General features: G+C 38.8%; 1 protein-coding gene across 5 annotated transcripts in view; it reads right to left on the minus strand.

Annotated features, from left to right (window-relative positions):
- Window positions 1-20,137, minus strand: part of CNOT4 (CCR4-NOT transcription complex subunit 4) — a 78,165-nt gene that overhangs the window by 45,709 nt on the left and 12,319 nt on the right. Inside the window, exon 1 of one of the 5 annotated variants that reach the window (XM_048301308.1) lies at window positions 4,051-4,056. The exons of the other annotated variants lie outside the window; for them this stretch is intronic. The gene's annotated coding sequence lies outside the window, so the exon portion shown is untranslated. Of the gene's footprint in view, window positions 1-4,050; window positions 4,057-20,137 lie in introns of those variants that run through there. 5 annotated transcript variants of the gene reach the window in all.

Here is a 20,137-nt window from a genome sequence, read left to right on the forward strand (position 1 = left end):
ATTTGAGTATGCTTTATTCCATCAGTTTAAGGACGCAGCACAGGAAATTTACTGTCAGACTCAAAACAAGACACTTGGAGTCACCACTGAGATAACCAATCTGGGTGTTTTCTTCTTTATTTCATTTAAGTATCACTCTGGATATGTGAAATTGTACCTAATCTCAGCAAGCTGTCTCCATCTGCTGCATGACACATGCACGTAGATGGGGCAGAATTCAAGGGCAACAGTAGAATTTTTAGGTGGACCTTTGGAAGAAAAACTAAAAGCCCAGTGAGAAATACTGAAAAGATGTGACCAGAATTGATAGTTGGATGGTCATACTAGCTCTAATGAGTTACATCACTTCTTTAGAAGTAAGTGAGCTCTAAAGTTTTTTTTAAAATCCAGAATTTTTTGCAAGCATGTTTTTCCCAAAACATCAGTAACTGAATTATAATTGAACCACACACTCAATCTGGAGTGTCCCTTTACTTTCCCAAAAAGTTTTCTGTTTCGTTTCTAACCAAAAGCTACTAGATTGTGTACTATCCAATATTTCTCCAGGCTTTTAGGAGCAAATCCAGAAACCAATTCTCACGTCCACCTACTTGAAGAAGAGTGACATTTAATTCTGTCCTTTGAAATAGTATGACTGAATGTTTTGAAATCAAACCCTTGCCCACAGATTTCAGTATGGTCTGACGTTAGCCTTATGTAGCATTGATTTGATACTTTAACCACCCCCCTCCCCCCCACACCAAAAAAACCAAACTGGTTGTATTTTTATCTTCCTCACCCCATACCATACTTCCTCGCATGAGGTCTATATTATAAAGCCCAAGAAGTTCCAGCTCAAGTTGGGACCCCCCCACCATACAGGATATGATCCATTTAGCATCAGTCCCTGTCTGCACACCACTTCAGGGACAGATATTCCTCTACAAGCTGCCAGGAAAGAACCCTGAAGAGGGAAAGCACACATACATGTGACCAAAGCACCATCTAAATACACAGCAGAGAGCATATAGCTTTGTATGGGAATGGCTGCATTGTCATTAGGTTAACCTGTAATCACAGGCTGATATTAGAAGCCCAGACTACCTGCAATTCCAACTAGTTTGGTAGGGAGTATATCCTCTAAGCACAAAGTGCAGTTCTGGTAAACATACACCACTGCCCTTGAGAGAAAGTTCCACTGGATGACCACAAAAAAGTAAGGATGAGAGAACAGTTTTTAGATGCTGTAAGCATAATTTCTCTATATAGCATGCAATAGCAGCAACACTCCTCTTTCTGACAGTCACAATGACTAAAATCAAAAAGTTAAACTTCAATGATAATACAGCAGCTTTCATTTCATTATCTGTGCTTTCATTCATGCATTTTCACAATCATTTTGACAGTCTCAAGACCAGGTTCTGGAACTTAGCCAGCATTTTCTACAAAGAACACTAGCAGGATCCGACCTGAAGGAAGGATTAGTTTGTTCAGGAGCTTTATCTTGTTTTTAAGAATACATCCCCACTGGCTGAAGAGTGGGAGGGACTGTTAAAAGGCCCCAGAACACCATTTAAGTGGTTATTCTGCAGATAATACACATTTTTACAGTAGCCTGTAAACACTGCCTGTAAACTTTTCACACTTGTATAGCAGCAAAACTATAACAATATGAAAGTGACTTTAAACCAAAGCATGGGATAAACTCAGCAGATTTTCTTCAGTTTGGCTTTGACTTTGTCACAGATCTCCAAACAACAGGTCAGTAAGCACCCAGCATATTCCCTTCTACTGCATACTCATTCCACCACCTGCTCGGCAGCTCTGAGCCTACTGAAACACATCTAAGTAAAGCCATACTAGTATTAGTGAAGTTGTGGTTTAAATGAGCAGTTTTGAAGAAACTTTCACCACTACAGTAAAATTACTGAATTTACTTAGGAAGTTTCTATTTGGAATCTCCACTAAGAAATGTCATCAGTTCATGTGGAAAAAAAACATGACATATTAGCTAGTGCCTCTGGGATATGCAGATGAGCTCTAACAAAACTGCAACATAATTAACATTTATGAGCTGTTTAAGTTAACACTAAGAGTTCAGCAGCTGCTAGCAATAATGTCAATAGCTTCCTTCAGTCAGCAAATGGCCCGTTATTTTACAACAAGGAGTAAGGAGCAGCTGTGTGCCATGTTTCTTGAAACTGAGGAAATATTTATTTACTTGGCCACAGACCATTCAAGCATCCCATTCATAGATTCTCCACTGAAGTGTGTCTCCATTTCAGAAGGGTTTATATACCAGGATTTGTGTCTGAAATCTGCATCAGAACAATGCTTGTTTTTTTCAAAATTAGAATACATGCATAGTAAGGCATCAATAATGCATTCTGCATATAGTTCATGCACTACCAAGAAACAGAGCAACTAGTCAGTTCTAAGGCTATTCCAAACAATACCAGATTAACAGCGTGGGAAAAGTAATGCAGTGATAGCAAAAAACAAAAGGCAGTATTACATGTTGTACTTAATCCAGAGTATTTGGTCTTTGGGATCAAATACAGAGATTAAATTAACAGTATCTCAGGAGAAGAAAAGGAGGAAGGCTGTGCAGGTGTACACATGCTTCACAAGCAGCTAGAATTTGTACATACATTTCCAAAACTTCAACAACTGCAGTCAAACATGGCTCCAACAGTTCCACAGTTCCTGTTTACAGGACACTATGCCAAAACACTCACACAGGGATGGAGCAGAAGTGGACAATGTCCAGCAGCATGTTTTAAGTGTAGTGATTTTGTAAAAGGTAATACCCTAACTACAGAAACATGAAGTTGTGTGCTTTATCCCTTCTACCAAACCAACTAATAAGTTCTTTTCCAAACACAGAGAATGGAAAAAAAGGAGAACTTTTAATTAACTTTGTAAAGTGCTTACTTAGCAGATGACAGCTGTGTCTAATCAGCTTCACCAAACAATTGTTACTCCCAATGAAATCCTCCAGATTTTGCAGTTGGGGAAAAAGTGATCCTACTGTTTGAGGAGGCTCACCTAAAAATAATTTAACTTCTAATAAACCTAGTGATTTCAGTCCCTTTAGGATGCAGGTGTTTGTTGCCTTTCCCTTTTTCACTTGAGGGGAGAAATTTTAACTTCCAGCAGTTTATCTTCTCTATTTAATTTAAAAAAGGGTCATTAAAAAAGGGAGGGGAGGCAGGGAAGGCAGGGATAAAAAATAGCTTGTTATGCATTCTTTTTCCTCAAGTTTCTCAGCAGTTTGAGGCTTGACACACACTCCATCTCTCTACAGCAGACATGAGAACATCTCCATTTGCTAGCAGTTCATTTTAGTAAACACATCCCTTAAAGCTTAAGTTCTCCTCCAGGAGGGCAGTTAGCTCCAGGGAATACAGATACATTCTTCTTCTCACACAATGGACTGAATCCAGCCTTGCTACTTGCTTTAAGAAAATACAAGTGTCACAGACAAAAGTTCTCAAAATCTAGTCATGAAAATACTCCTTAAGGACTCACATCCCAGAAAGTATTTGGAGACTTAGGGCCTCTTGAAGGAAAAAATACAGACATGCATTAGCTAATGTTTCACTTAAAGTTCAAACATACCTGACACTTGAAGTGAAACAGGTCGGAGTCTATGCACTGAACCTTTAGTAAGGACTCATTAAACTCATGCAAACAGAAACCCATGCTTTTTTTCATGGCCTTGTATCTCTTGAAATTCATCAGCCATGAGGAGTCTCAAAACCTCAATGAATGTAGATGCTTGCCTGCATAATGCTACTGGGAAGGCAGCCCCTCCCCCCACCAAGACCCCTGCTCCCACTGTGCTGAAGGATCACTTCCCTTTCTACACTTCACCTCTGTGTTGATCCCATATACAAGCTGAAGGAAGAAAGACAAGCAGACTACAGACAGCAACTGTAATGGGTTATCCCTTCCTGGAATCAGCTCTGTCAGCACAGCACTCTCCTTCTGGCCAGCATGGGGGCACAGTGGCTGAGGCACATTTGGACTACCTGCTCCCACTAGCGATTGCTGAAAGGAGAACAAAACCCACCTTCCTCAGACTCTGAAAGTAAGAAAGGCTATCACTTCATTGCATTGCAGTGAACACTGGAAGCTTTACATTAAAACATTTCATAGGCACGCTACAAAGAAAAGCCCATTTTTACTAATTTAAGCATGCAGCACTGAGGGAGATTCAGCGAGTTAGCTGATAACCCACATGGCAGAAAGTTCACATATGCACATCCCAAATCCACGTAACAGACACAAGACTAGATGTTTTTATGAAGTCATCCACACAATTCAGAAGAAATCTGTGAAACTTCTACAGATTTTTCCATCTCTGATTTGGTACCCGGGACTTGGCTGTCATTTTTTTGAGCCCTACACAAGAAGAGTGGTCCCTTTCTCACACCAGCCATTCACTCACATCAAAATACAGTGATATTTTACAATCACCCGGTTAGCAACACTGACATACGAGACAGCAGGAGTGCAGAAAAAGGGCTATGCTTTTCTGAGTTTTACGGCTCTGTTACTGACTGGGAACAAAGACACTTCAGTAGCAAGCAAGCAGGCTCCTGAATTCATCCAAGTTAATTTTCATTTGAGACCAACGAAAGTTCACTTCCTACTTTTATTTCCTGACTGTGCTGAACATTTAAAGCAAAATATACTACTGATTGTAAAATCATGCCCAGTAACTGCAAAGTCCATTTCCCCCCATGTCTTCTTTCTGGGATAATGTTTATTACTCTGTTTGTGATCTGCAGCTACATTTTGATCACAGTACAAACAACATCTAAGAAAAGTTAAGACACTGACAAATACCCAAATATTTGGAAAGTATGACCAGGAATCAGGCAGTCATCGCAGTATTTCTAAAAACACTGTTACGTTGGCTAGGATTATCCCCAAGTTATTTAGCTCAGAGGTCAAAATTGAAGCCTCTAGAAACTCCCTGCTTTGTATCTCCCTACAGGTGCCTAGGGAGTTCACGCTCATGGTCTCAGACTTTGAATTCTGCCAGCATAAGCAGTTGTACCATCACTTGAACCAAAAGACCAAAACATAACTATCTTTGCATGGTTCATATTTAACTAAATCAATCCTCCATCTCCTTCATCACACAGCCATACTGAAGCTTGCTCCAGTATTGTGAAAACACAGAAACAAGCACCTACAGGTAGCAACTGCTCAAACAGCATATTCAGCAACAGGGCAAAACTCAACCAAAGAAATGACTAGAGAAGTTTCTACCTAATGCCCTCAAGGCAGCAGCTAATAACAAAAATAGTCAGATGCCACCTGCTAAATGAAAAGGGAACTAATCATTCTTTATAACCCAATGTGAACACAAACTATTTCAAGACAGTTATGTGGCAAAGAAAAAGATGATATGGACCTCAAAAAGATATTTTTGTCTCATTTAAACTGAACCAAGAATTGGTCATTATTGGCTTATTGTTACAGCACCCAGAACACTGATGCATAAAGGGCTACACACTGTCAGTGACATATGAATGCCAAGTAAGATATTATTTACTCAGATAACTTAACTTTCTTACAAGTTATCAACAGAATCAAGACATTATGTTTTATTCAGAAAGAAAAAAGGCCAAATAAGATTCTGACAAATTCATCCATGAGTTCCTAAAACTCTGGACATAATTATACAAGACAACACTACCCCAGTGTAGGTCATCTCACTCAGTGAAATTAAAAGCATAACATTGCTCTCTAATTGTAAAAATTAACTTCCCACATTCATTCACATTCAGTTCTAGGATTCCTTTTTTTTTTACTTTCTGCATGCCCCCAATTCTTTTTTGTACATACAGCATCACTATATATAGACATGACATGTCTAAAGCATTTGGATAATGAGTTAGAAATGGGCTATACAATTATTAGTTTACATATTTTAAAAGCCTCTGTCACACACACAGACACCATGTAATATTGGTACACATGTTCTAGCATGGTTATTTCCTCCAGACAAAGCAGATGCTCAAGCAACAAATGAAACAAAATGGCTATACCTGTACACATTTGTATACAGCAAAGCATATATCACAAATTGTTGTCAAAGGATGTTGCAGAGACCGTAACATGTAAAACTAAAAAAAATTTCTAAAAATCTGTCCCCTCCCATTAAATCTGAAATATGTTCCACCTGAACTATTCTGAATTCCCTAAATCGCTCATTACTGGGAAAAAGGGTACTACTCCCTTTGTTGTACTTTTTCTTCAGAGCATCTGCTACCAGTCACTGCCAGAAACATGATCTAGATAGACCAACTTGCCAATCACACAGCAACCACAGGTGGCTATTAAACAGGCTGCTTAGGGAATGGAGTGTCCTTATGACACTCACAGCACGAAACACTCACTTTGCAGTTGGGGTATCTACACATCAGCACGCCATAGTTCAATTTTTCCACAATGCTGTGTTCTATCTAGTCCCTATTAAGGTGCTACATACTCATACACACGATCTATAGATCAATTTAGAACTTAAACTCCAAAATTCACAATGCAAAAAACTCAGCACACGGCCCCAAGTCACCACATCAACAATACCCCTTCCCTCCTTTGCACTGCCATTCAGGATATTCTTCCATCTCCCGTGACAGCTCAGCTCTCTGCCTATCTCCTAGGTAGTACTCTCACCATCTCCCATTTTCATTTGATCTCCTGGCGCCATTCAGGCTATTCACATTTCTGTAGGATGCCTTCACCCAAAAGATGGCAAAACCCAGCATTTTTTCCAGGCTTCCAGGGACCAGAGTTTTTATCAGTCCATTTCTTTCTTCACAGAAGAGGTGAGAACATGCCATTCTATAACGAAAGTTTCTTGTTCTAGCTTGTATTAGATTGCATACTTAATAATAATGGCAAATATTCTCAGATCCAGTTAGAAAGAACAGCTCAGGTTTGGAAAGCTCCACAGCATTTGAAGAGCAATGACCCAGAAATTCTTACACACACAGGAAAAGTCAGCCCACTTGAGGCTGTAAGACTGTACTTGAATATAACTCATTTGCATAACCCTGCCTGCAGCCATCACCTTCTGGATAATTTTCCAGAAGGACTTACTTTTGACCTGTTGCTCCAGCTGCATTAGTTCACACAGACTTAATATTCCAACTGGTCTGATCTGAAAGTCGTACCATCACTGAAGAATCTGGCACAGAACACCATCAATGCAGTATGCTCAGAATGAAGCATATGATTTTTTAACTTGCATTCAAGGACAGTTCAACTTTTACATTATAAAAACCTCCTGATTTGCATTTTCACAATGCAGCATGAACAAGACCACTGCAGCATCTTTAGAAGTCCTAGCCTGCCTATACAGCTATACTCCCTAAAATTACAACAGTTGAATTATCCAGTGCAAAAAAACCTGTAAGCAGTTTTCTTATTAATTCCTGATATTTATGTTATCCAAATGAAGGAAAAAGAATATTGAGTTAAAACTCCTGCAAACATCTCCAGAGATTTAAGTATCTATTAGATAAATGCCTTCTTCTATAGCAAAAGAACTATCTCTTATTTGCTCCTGAAGAAGTAGGTACAGAAACAGTACTACACAAAGCATAACTAAAGAAACTAACCTGTCATCAGAGCAAAGGCACACTATAAATGAAATTTTTCTCTTTGGATTTCTTACAAAAATTTTAGGATCTTTAATTGTTAACATGCAGCACTTTTGCTCTTGGGGGAACAGTATCCGGTAGCTAACACACACACACTTGTGAAATTATCTTGGGAATAATACTTGGAAAGTCAGAGCTGCTGGGGCAGGGGGGAAGAAGCACAGAAAAGAGGGATAGAAGCCGATCACACCGAAGGGATGTGCATTCTTATTTGTAGCACCATGCATTATCAAGACACACATATATTCCTTTAGCCAATAAGAATTACCAAAATGGCTTGCAGAAAACTAGATATAAAAGCAAAGTCAGCATGTTCACAGGTTATGGCTTCTTTTCTCAACCAGCTAGTGTATCAGGAACCTTCCAAGCTCTTTAAATCTCCTTATGAACTGATGAGTTGTCACAGCAATATTATGTGATAAAAAACCAGGAAAAGTATAGCAGCCACTTATTAGTATTATCAAAAAACTCTCACACAAGACACACAGCAAGTAGTAAATTTTCTGTTTATGCGTAAGTGGGGGGACTGACCACCCCACATGCCTTGCCTCTAGTCAAGAGCCCCCTTGGACATTGTTCTTAATTTCACAGACTGTTTGAGATGCTTGACTACAAAGAATACAAATCAATGTATGAAGTAACCTTTTTTCCCTGTTACCAAGACATTAATAAAACTAAGAATTATTCACTCTGAAGCTTAATAACACAGCAGAATACACTTCAGATCTAGGGTATGGGAGATCCAGCCAGGGTTAGTTACTACTCCTCAGTTTCCTTCCACAGCATCCTTGAAATCAGGAAAGCAAACTAAGACACCAGAAAATCTGAGACAGAAGAAATTTTAAGTAATTCTCAAAGTTCTTTATGTATGTGTTAAAAATTTGTTTAAAACAACCTTCAAAGAACAGAAAACAGTACTTCATGTTTATTTGTTTCCTCTCTGCCTTCTCAATTAAAATATTTTTATTAGGCTTTAACTCATGCAGTTGTCCAATATTTTCAAATAACTTGACCTTTACAGAGCAACAGAGTTATTACGCGACTTTCAAGTCATTTTAAACAGCAAACATGAACACAGTATCAGTCTAATTACTGATTTCTTAGCAACAACAATATTAAGTCTCTCATGCTTTTCCATAATCCATGAAAGCAAAAAGACTTAGTTGGGTCAGAAGGGGAGAAAAGCACCAAAACAAGTTTAAGACAGAGAAAGAAAGCCTTATACAGCTCATCTATAGGTTCTGGATGAGTAGTGATTCCAGCTTGAGTGCTTCTACTAATCAAGTAATAATGCAAAGCATTGAGCTCAGAAGAATAAAAACTCTTTGTTAAAGTTCATGCACTTCTCAGTGCCCACGATTCCATCTTGAAATTCACTGGCAGCGATGCCAGAAATTAGAAGACTGGCATAAAGTATGCTGTATGACACACTGATTGACATGTCAACAGTCTCAGAGTACTAGACTGAAAATGCTGTCTTATACTAGTAAAGCACAAACTATTACTGTATCACTTCCCTGGTCACAAACTGTGAAGCACCTCTGTCAGTGCCTCCCCTAGCAGTTTATGTCTAACATTAACTTAGGAAAAAGAAAAAATCATTTCACTCTGAAACTATGTGAATGCTTTACAAAGACTCCAAATCATCATCTGATTCTCCAGACTGTAGCTTTATTCCTCACAACTCAGTGTCCTACTGGATGCCATGAAGCAATGAAGCCTTCACAAGTCTTTTAAAGTACCAACTGTGATAATCAGAGTAGTTTGAATAGTACAGAAACAGTATCAGCCAAAAGCATGTCTCACTCCTGAAAGTTTCTAAAAAGACCTCAAAAGAAAAAAAAAAAAAAAAATTAAGGGAAAAGCAGCCTAATATGTATATAATAAAATCTACATTCTTTAACTGGAGTCAAAAAACAATGGAGAAAACTCCAGAGGTCCTTCTCCAAAGCTGCAACTGCTCCCCTGGAATGCTAACAGGAACCACACTTTTCTCAGTCAAGACAAAGTTTCCACACCTAGGTCAGCCCTATGAGCAGCAGCAGCACATGGCTGCTAACTAGACCTCTTGCCTTTAACTGAAGAAGACCACAAGGGAGTAAGAAATGATGATACGATCAAAGCCCCACCAGTAATGCCCATACAAACCATTCTTGAAAAGATCAAGAATGAAGCAGAGATAGTAAAATTATTTATTCGAAAACTAGTAAACACTTTATATTTCTGGACCTAGAGATACAGTGTAGGAGCAATAGTCAGCTGCTGCCATTCCTCTACATAGGACAGAACTCAAGGAAAACTGCTGGAGCAATAACAGCTTCTGACAGACTATCAGGCTTTTTTGCACTACACCATTTAAAGTACTTCCAAGTCTGAATCAAATATTTTTCCTTTTAGTGACTGATTAGATATGGTCAAACCAAGAGGAAGAGTTTGGGGTTTTTTTAAATCAAGTAACTCAGCAGTAATTTCTCTTCATGTAACTCACATCCCCTGACTGTGTTCCTGATTCAGCACAGGAAGAACAATGCCAGAATTTTCTCTTTAGGAGCATCAAGCCAAAGTTAATGAAGTTGCATTTTGAATTTTCAAGAAAAATACACAGTTTAGGAAAGAGAATGACAGTCAGCAATCAGTTACAGAATGCTGACATGTGAATTGATATTCCCAATCACTAAGTATTATAAAGATCTTTGAATATATTAATGAATATATTAACCCATACCCTAGAACTCTGATTTCTTGCCTCCATTTGTAACTTGTAAAAGCTCCAATGTGTTAGTACACATGGCCTGAAAAGTCGGCAGAAGTTTCTCCCTCCATAGCTGCACATTCATTCTTTATCCAATACTTTTTCAATACAAGTTCTACTTGCTACAAATAAGGAGTGAAAATCTATATCTATTTTGAAACAAACTTCAGTGAGGTAAAGAATACATCTCTTCACAAACTTTTTATGCAAAAGCTATAAATTCTAGTTCATATTTATTTTTAAAGCCATTTTGCTTAAGAGTTTGACTGGATTTGTCTCTACAAGTTTATAACTTATTTGCAGGTTTACTTTCACAGCATCTTGCCAGTGACACATGTTGATCAAGCAGCTGGGGAGGAACCCAGTTCTTACCTGCTGAGCCTGTACTTCACACAGAAAAGACAGGGAAAATATAAAGATTTTTATTTTTAACTTAAATCGAGAAAAGCTCTCCCACCACAACTTCATTAGAAGTCCTGAAGATGGTTACCAGAAGTTAGTCTGGTAACAGGCAGCAGATACACCATGAAATTTCACAGCTCTTTGTAGAAGTACATGATGAAATTATGTTGAACTGCTGAGAAATATTCTCCTATTCTGATCAACAAAACCTATGAGAAGCTAATTTAATGTTACAAACTGCTGAATCAGCCAGGTAACCCTCACACTACATGCACAGAATTGCAGCTGCACTGCTTTTATTTTCACGCTACAGGTACTACCTGACGCTCTCAGGACTCACTGTTGTATCACAGTGCTTTCATTTACAAGACTTTAAAAGACATTATAAGCAAATCTACAGCAAAAAGCATTTCTGTGTCCAGCAATGCTGGGTATTACGATGGAGAAACATTTACCCAAAGCACTGAGATACTGTCCATAAGCATGCTTTTCTAGACTCTAGGAACTGATAAAAAAATTGAGGAAGACATCAGTTACATCAAGATTGGTTTAATCTACTCATAAAGTGGGAGTACAGACATGTTTCTGTAGTATTACTTGAACACCATTATGCAAAAGAGTTATAACCCAGCTCCAAAACTTTAGCATTCACAGCAGAGACTAACTCACTCACCTACTGCTAGTATCACTTGGAACAAGCTGCTTGTGACCATACTATTCTTTGTTGGTTTGCTTATTATAAATAAAACTTTTTTCTTGGCACAGCAATATCTTAAATAACCAGATCCAAGTACCTCCTAATATACTACAACTTCATACATAATCTGTACAGCCAGCCACAATTGAAATCTTAAACATTTGAAGAAAATTAAGCAACACATCTACAGTCAGTAAATTACATGGCCTCCTCACTCTGCCTAATTAGAAGGACTCTCTTCTGTTTTTAACACTGGTACTGTCACTTCTCATTAGCACATGGCTTTCAACAGCGAAGAGGGCAGTTTTAACCTAAAGAGCAACAGAAGTAAATTCTGGAAAAGAGCAGCATCAAAATACACAGAGCTTGGAATTGCAAAGAGCTACAGGTACTGCTATGTGTAAAACGTGCAGGAACACAAAAAAAAGAGGCCATATAAGCCCCGTTTCCCAGTTTGAGCACAGTTTGTTTTACAGAAGAATCACTCATTTCTAAACAAGGTCTATTATACTCAACCATTGCACTAGACATAAAGGAGACATCATACATTATGTGTACAAAACCTGTCTTGCAGAAACAGAATACAAAGGGATGATGCTAACAAAGCTGAGATTACTGTAGTAACACCACCTCACAAGAAAACACCATGGATTTTCCCTGAAATAGGACTACACAAGATTTCAAGAGCAAAGGAGAACTTGTAAGAACATAGTATTATCTATGGATTAGGTTGCTATTGAAACAATCAAAGTTTGAAACTACAACAGAAAACTCATACCATTGTTAAGTGTCACATCCCTTATATTCAGTGTCAGCTTTCAGAATATATTGGCAAGTATGTTCCATTCCTGGAAAATTTACAACTCATTCCTTAATTATATTAGAGACCAATGAAAATAGACTTAGGAGGCTGATTGTTTAGATCTCAGTAAAATCTGAAAGCACTTGTAAAATATTTCTTACCTTTCTACAAAATAAGCTGAATGAGTTTGCTTTGTAGCTTTCCACAGAAGCTGAGATCCTTGCCTTTGCAAAAGGTAGTTTACCACATTAAGGCTTCACACCATTCAACCTAATATGGTTAAAAGATTGTGGAAGCATTGAAAAAAAAAGCAAGTGGGGGACAGAAAAACTCAGTATGCCATCATGACTTCCATAAAAAGCTGCAGCTTTCTCTGAAAATCCTTGGATTGATTATTACTGCCCTTTTCCCACTATGGGGAGAAACACAAGTAGAAAGTTGCCTTGCACCAGTAACAGTGCAAACATTTTTTGTTTGGGGCCAGAGATGCAACTCTCAGAAAGAATTTTTTGGACTGTATGCCTATATTGGCTACACATTATTCTCAGGGACAACTAAAAAGCTCTGTTTATTGTGGTCTATTACAGTGCCAGACTCTGCATGGCCAGCACAGCGATAATCACCAAAAGTCCTCAGGGCTGAACATTGCCAAAAGCTTCACAGCCCTCTCTAGATAAAACGTCAGGGACAGAGATTCTAGAGAAGTCTCAAGGTAGTAGGTCTAGAATACTAAATACAGAAAGAACATCCTTGTTTCTTGATCAGTATTGCAATCCATCATAAGTCTTTCAGCAGAAGAACCCTTTCTCTTTGAAGACAGTGGTCATGAAAGCCATCTCTACAGGCTCAGGAAGGTTTTCCTAGCATTTTTTATAGAGAAGCTGAACCCATACAAAAATGTATCAAAGCAGGCCACCAAGAAATAAAGTTACAAGCTGCAGGGACTTCCTTAATAAACAAAAAGTACCTGGTGTTTTATTCAGAAAGCCATCAGTACAAAACAGCAATTTGAATGAGCAATAGATTCCAAGCAAGCCTCACACTAAAAGCAGCTATATTATCAATCCATCGCACACATCAGTTTAGGATCAGTAATTCCTAAATTGAGGCGAGTCAGAACCAAGAGGTGACTGCACCCTTATTTCTCCTTATTCTTCCAGCAGCCCGGGCCAAGTACAACAGCTACTCAGGACAGATTTGTTTAGTGTGTCCAGACTGGCATACAATATCCCTAAATACAGAATCCAGTGAGCAGCAAAATAACATTCTTTTCCCTTGCTATGACCACATGTTTGAGATGTGCTCTTATTGACTCTTGTGCTTTGGTTTTCAGAGCTCAACCATTTCTGAGTACTCTTCTGACAGTATCACACTCTCTTTTCATTACAACATTCCACTTAGTAAGCTTCATGATATTTGAGTCTTGGACATACAGCATTACTCACACATATCCTAAAAACTGATTCTCTAAAAACCAACTGACATTCTGAGTTTGGAGGAAAACAATTAGCAAATCTAATTTTAAAAGGGAAAATGGCTAGCATATATAGCTGTTATAAATAGCCATATACCCCTGCTAATCAAGGTATTTGAAGAATTAATATGCAAACAAACCTAAATCAGCCCAGCAGTTGCATTCTACAAGAAAAATAACCCACTCAGTCTGTTTTGCTGTTCAGAATTTCTAGGAATCAGGAGGCCAAGTAATAATGAACCAGAATGAAATACAAATGTGTGCTTTTTACATTTATACTTACTGTGGGTACTGACTACAGGACAGACAGCACTGGCTGTATTTGACATGCAATATATGTTAGGAAAACAGTTAAGCACAGAGTCTATTTTGATGAGAAAAAGTTTTTCAAAATTAGTCTTAAAGACACAGATGCTCCATCTGAAATGTGTGTGCAGAAATAAGAAAATAAAACAATGGGTCATATTGCACTGCTACTTTTGTGTGGGCCAGTGTGTAATTCCAAACCTATAATAGAAACTTTACAGCATGGTTTAGTCTTCATCTGCAAGGTGTGGAACAGCAATTAAGTGTTTTAAAGAGCAACCTGAAAACCCATATTACTGTTCCTACATCAGAGTGGAGTGGTTTCTGCTGTCCCTAACAGCAAATGTCCGCTTTCAAAATGGAAGTCACCACTTAGCATTAGATTTACTCCCTGAGTTATACAAAGATATTTCTCAACATTTTTCCAGAGGACTTGGGAGAGGGAGCAGGGGAATATCATATTATTCAGGGATATGGCACCCAGGCTATCTGCTTCCTGACAAGGAACAGGTTACACATTCCAGATTCTTTTAATACCCATCTACTTAAGGGCCAGATCCATACAATAATGAAGAGAGGATAAATTAATCTGTACAGACTAAGACCACATACAGTATCTTTTGCTCCTCTGACTTAATAAAATGACCGATTTTTATCTGCTTTAAGACGGGACATTTGTCTTTGGAAGAGGTTAGTGTTTTATCCTTAGCTACTGCAACAGAAAAGGCTTGTGATCAGTATTGTGCATACAGATAGGTAAATCAGATGTTATCAAGAGTTTATGTTAATAATATAATGCACATGGAAAGATGCTGGTAGCTCCGACTGCCTATAAAGCATTACTATGGCTGTAGATAGTTAACAATGAATAGTCAGGGTGAATAAACAGCACCTTTGGTTTTGTGGTGTTCTCCTGCCATTTTATTTCCATTCTGTTTATTCATATCTGGTTATGTATACAGGTTTCAACTACATCACTGTTCCCAAATTTACACTAGAATGTCAGTCAGATTAATTCCCACCTCTTATACAAACAGCAAAGCTTTGGAAAGGGATGAAGTATTCCTGCTACTGCTGGAACATCAGCAACTCAATTCCCTGACCTTGTGGAAGGAAACGCTCATTGGGTGGAGTAGGCAGTGCAGAAAAGAAATCCACTTATAGAGTAATAGAAAAGCAACATCCTCTCCCAGGAGGAGGAAAGCATGCCAATGTCAGTCAGTGGCAAGGACATGCTTCCCACTGCCCCATTCCTTAGGGTAACAGATTACAACAGCTGCCAGGTTAACTGCTTTCTCTGTAAGGCAAGAGCTCCAAATTGACCACACACAGAATTTACATTATTTCTCTTCCACAGGGAATCTCAAGGTAAAGAACTAGGTTCCCAGTAACCACCTTTCAATAAAAACTCCACAGTTTAGTTTTTGAACTTTCATATGAAAATAATTTCTATGAAAGATTGAAAATTGTTCTGAACACTTTTAAAGGGGCATTAATAATCACAGAGATTTTAAGTCCTTGAAAAACATGGCTAAGCATAAGACTAAGAATGCTAGAGCACACAGAATATTCCCTCTAGATTAAATCCATAGCATATAAAAAAGCACATCACTATGCAGAACTAAGGTATTCAACATGAAGTCACAAGTCACTCTGCTACACCTGAACACAGAGGTACTAAAGACAAAGCATGTGCCCACAGCAGTTTTCCTTAAGCAGGACAGGGATCAAGGACAGCCACAAGAAAGGATGCAAGTGAACATGAAGGGAAAGAAAACTTGTCTCCTCCTAGCACTGCACACCTCTGCAGAGTCCTGAAACTGCCAAAGATGAAGAAGCCATATCCTTGTGCCTTGCAAACACGCCTACATTCATCCTATTCCAAAGAAGCCACAACATTTGTAGGCTGAGATTGCATCTTTTATTAAACCAACACATATAATGAACTAGTATACTGGTATAACACAAGATACAATCTCTGCATCTAATAAGATGCTACTTCTGCAGCCCTCTTCTTGGACAGGGGAACAGCATGACAAACTCTACTAAAAACTCAGTAATTACTGACTGATATATTAAAGGTCCTATTTATAACTTATATTCAGCACTTGATCCAAAGCTACTGTCCCAAATTTTCATCACTATTAAAGATGATAAATTTATCTTAGAGTGTGCATAAGAATTAATAGTAATTTACCTTGTTATTCTCAGTGAACAGCAAAAGGAGAAACATTATTTGGAAAGTCATTAGATTAAAATCAACTACAGCATAGCAGAGAAAACCAATAGCTACACTTGGGGGATGGGAGGGGTAGAAGAGATCTTTTACAATACTCTTGGAACATACACACTGTAAGTGATCCACTATAGCAGAGTCTTTTCAGACGAGGTGAAAGGAAAAAACCAGAGCCTTCAGCATATTATGACTGAGCAGTAAAATAAGTATCTTGCATCAGTTTAAAAGGAATCAAAAAATCCCTGAAGTATCTATTATACAGTCATTACAGTGTCTGTAATAGGCAGCATTATCATTGCTGAACATCTCAACTACATCTGCTTCCTATTTAAATGTGTTTACAAATCTCACATTTACTCTTTTCCCACATATCAACACAAATTTGGGGTATAGGTGGCAAAATTCATTACATACACGTATGTAAATCATGCCGAGTATTTTAGGCACAACTGCAGCAGTGTACTGCTAGAATTTATTAGCACTATGAATTTTGCACAGAAAAAAAACCTAACTTACAAAAGCTTAAACTGAAAAGTTTATTTTACTGCTCTCCACAAAACATACAGGATCTGCTTCTCAACTTTCATCAACCTTTAAAAGCCATTTTGTCTTCCATAATTGTTTTCTTATACTAATTATCTATAAAAGGACTATGATGTAGAATTGAACATAAGTAGCCTTCCACCCTACGTTTCAAAAAAGCTTACACTTGTTACAAATGTTGCACTTGCATTTTTAGAAAAAGGCAGTATTATTTACGTTTTATTTTCAATATATCTAGTAGCAGTTAAAATACAGATGTAATTCACTGGTAAGTTATATAGGAGGGAAACAAACAACCCACAACAGAAAACATTTTGTTATGTTCAACAGTTCCAAGAAAAAAAAAAAAAGGAAAATAAATCATATACTTAGAGGAAGAGCTCATCCTTCATCATCTCTGCTCTTAGAACAGAAGGCCAAAACTTTGCAGAGCACTAGTTCTTACAGTAGGCACTGAATGTTTTAGAATTGTGACCTTCCAGCAGGCACCTAGATCCAGCTCAAAGTTGGTGACCATCATACTGTCCTGGTTCCAGCCAGGACAGGGTTAATTTTTACAGTAGTCAGGAGGGGACACTGCTATGACACAGAGGTTATTCTATACCATTTTCCAGGGATAGGAGAGTCCATCCCTTCTGGGTCACACAGTATGGCAGACAGAACAGTCGGGGATTGTCAGGAGTTTCCCAGGATGAGCAATCACTTGTGAATCATTTGCCTCTTTCTTGCATTCTCTGTCATTTGTGTCGTTGTTGTTACTGTCCGATGTCTTATCTCATTGCTGTTTCCAGTAAATTCTGATCTCAACACGTGGTCTTTACCTTTTGTGCCTCCAGTTCTCCTCCCCAGCCTGCTGCAGGGGGAGGGAGGAGTGAGCAAGTTGCACATGGTTTGGAGTATTTCAGTGGAACACTAAATTGCAGAGTACCATTTCTACACCACAACACACATGCAAACTACTCACTACACCTCTCAGTTCAGGTATGCGGCACTCACAGTACCCCACAGTTTGCCTATAACCAACTAAGTTATCACCCATGGAGAGAAACCAAGGAAAGGTCAGCATGAAGAATGAAGTACCTTTGCATTCCTCCAGGCCAGAATTAGTGTATGATTATTTACATTACACCTGCTAAACTTCTGTGACTGACAAAGAGCCAAAGAATAGTACTAGACACTCAAAAAGCTCTCTCAAATGCTTCCTTTACAGCATTCTATAACCTTTATAGATGTATTCGTTCATCAATCCCTAATTAGTCTTACTTTGCAAGTGCCACTAAACCCTCACAAGTCTTAAGAGTCAAAAGAGTGAGAATTACTGTCCAGTGCTTTGTTCTTTAAAGGAAATACAAGTGCTAATTGAAAAATTAACTGAAAAATTACGTGACATTCAGATTTCACCTAAGAGCAATACTAACATAACAATGGGTTAGTTTAAAAACACTTTTCTAATTACCCAAACAAAATTCCCAAGCCTGAGAAAGAATACCTGCAAAATCTAGAATAACTAGTGCAGAGGACATTATCTGTCAGTACAATGCGAAGATGAAGATAATTGCTAGGACCAGTTTTTCCTTCATACTCCTAAGAGACTCTGCAGAAGATATGAAACACCATAATGTGCTCAACACCTAATTTTATCTTTCATTAGGGGCTCTATTCATAGTCCTGATCATCCCATGGAAGCTACCTAAAAGTCTTAGACTAAATTCTGCCATAAAATAAATCAAACTGTACTTGCAGTTATAAATTGAAGAAATTATTCTGGATTATCAAAATTGTGATTTTCAGCCAACAGAAGTAAAGTATGTTTCTCCTGCTTTTTACATAGACACAACTACAGAAACAAACATTTAACCAAATACAAGACTGTTGCTGTTTTTGGGGCTTTTGGACAGAAGTACCTAACCTGAAAGACAAACAAGAAGAACTTTACAAGAGAGACTGGAATAAAAACACCCACCATTACCCCCCACACACATACAGTCCAGCCCAACTTCAATACTAAATCACTTTTATTCCAACACACTCTCAGTCTGACTACAGCTGCAGAAGGGAAATGTCTGCAACTGCAGTACCATGGACAGTGTAGGGAAAAGCTCATAGAATCATAGAATATGCTGAGTTGGAAGGGACCCATCAGGATCATTGAGTCCAACTCCTGGCTCAGCACAGGACACCTCAAGAGTTGTGCCATGTGCCTGAGAACATTGTCCAAACGCTTCTTGAATGTGCCACTGACAACTGTGCACTCCACAGATTCTATCCCTTCCATTATAAACAATGCCACACTCCCCATCCCAACCTCTTCTGCCCTGCCTATCCCTCCTAAAGAGCCTGTAACCATCCAACAGGGCACTCCAATCACAAGACTCATCCCACCAGGTTTCACTTATGCCAATATCCAATCTCTGGGACTGGGCCAAAGCTTCAAGCTAGTCTTGCAATTGCTCCTCATGCTGCCTGCATTGGTGCAGAAACTTTTCAGGTGTGGTACTTTGTAGCCAAACACATCCTGAAGCAGATGGAGGGATCCCACTAGTACTCATTTGCTCAAGTTTTGGCACACCATCCCATTGCTCAACACTGATGAGTTTTTAAGCAACCAGCTTGAACTTTAAGAAAACAAACATCCTGTGTCAGTGCAAGAGATTCAGAGATTCTGCAGTACATCCATAAGCTTCAGTATTTATATCAAGGAGTACCTTTAAGTTTAAAAAACCTTCCTGCATTTCCACTGAAGCCACACTATCTGCTTTAAGCCTATTAAAATAGAATCAAAGAATGGCCCAGATTGGAAGGGACCTTAAAGATCATCTAGTTCCAACACCCCTAACATGAGCAGCGATACCTTTTGCAATAGACCAGGTTGCTCAGAGCTCCATCCTTCCTGTCCTTGAATACTTCCAGGAATGGGGCATCCACAGCTTCCCTGGGCAACCTGTGCCAGTGCCTCACCACCCTCACAGTAAAGAATTCTTTTCTAATATCTAAGGTAAACCTACTCTCAGTTTGACTGTCACTACATGATGCTGCAAAAAGTCCCTCTCCACCTGTCTTCTAGGCTCTCTTCAGGTACTGCAAGGCTGCAAACCGGTCACCCCAAAGCCTTCTCTTTCCTGGGCTGAATAATCCCAGTTCTTTCAGCCTTTACTCACAGGACAGGTGCTTCATCCCTCTAAACCTCTTGGTGGCCTCCTCTGGACTCGCTCCCACAGTCCCATGTCCTTTTTGTGCAGAGGGCCCCAGAGCTGGGTGCAG

Source organism: Corvus hawaiiensis, chromosome 4 (genome assembly GCF_020740725.1).
Source record: "Corvus hawaiiensis isolate bCorHaw1 chromosome 4, bCorHaw1.pri.cur, whole genome shotgun sequence".
Classification (NCBI taxonomy): domain Eukaryota; kingdom Metazoa; phylum Chordata; class Aves; order Passeriformes; family Corvidae; genus Corvus; species Corvus hawaiiensis.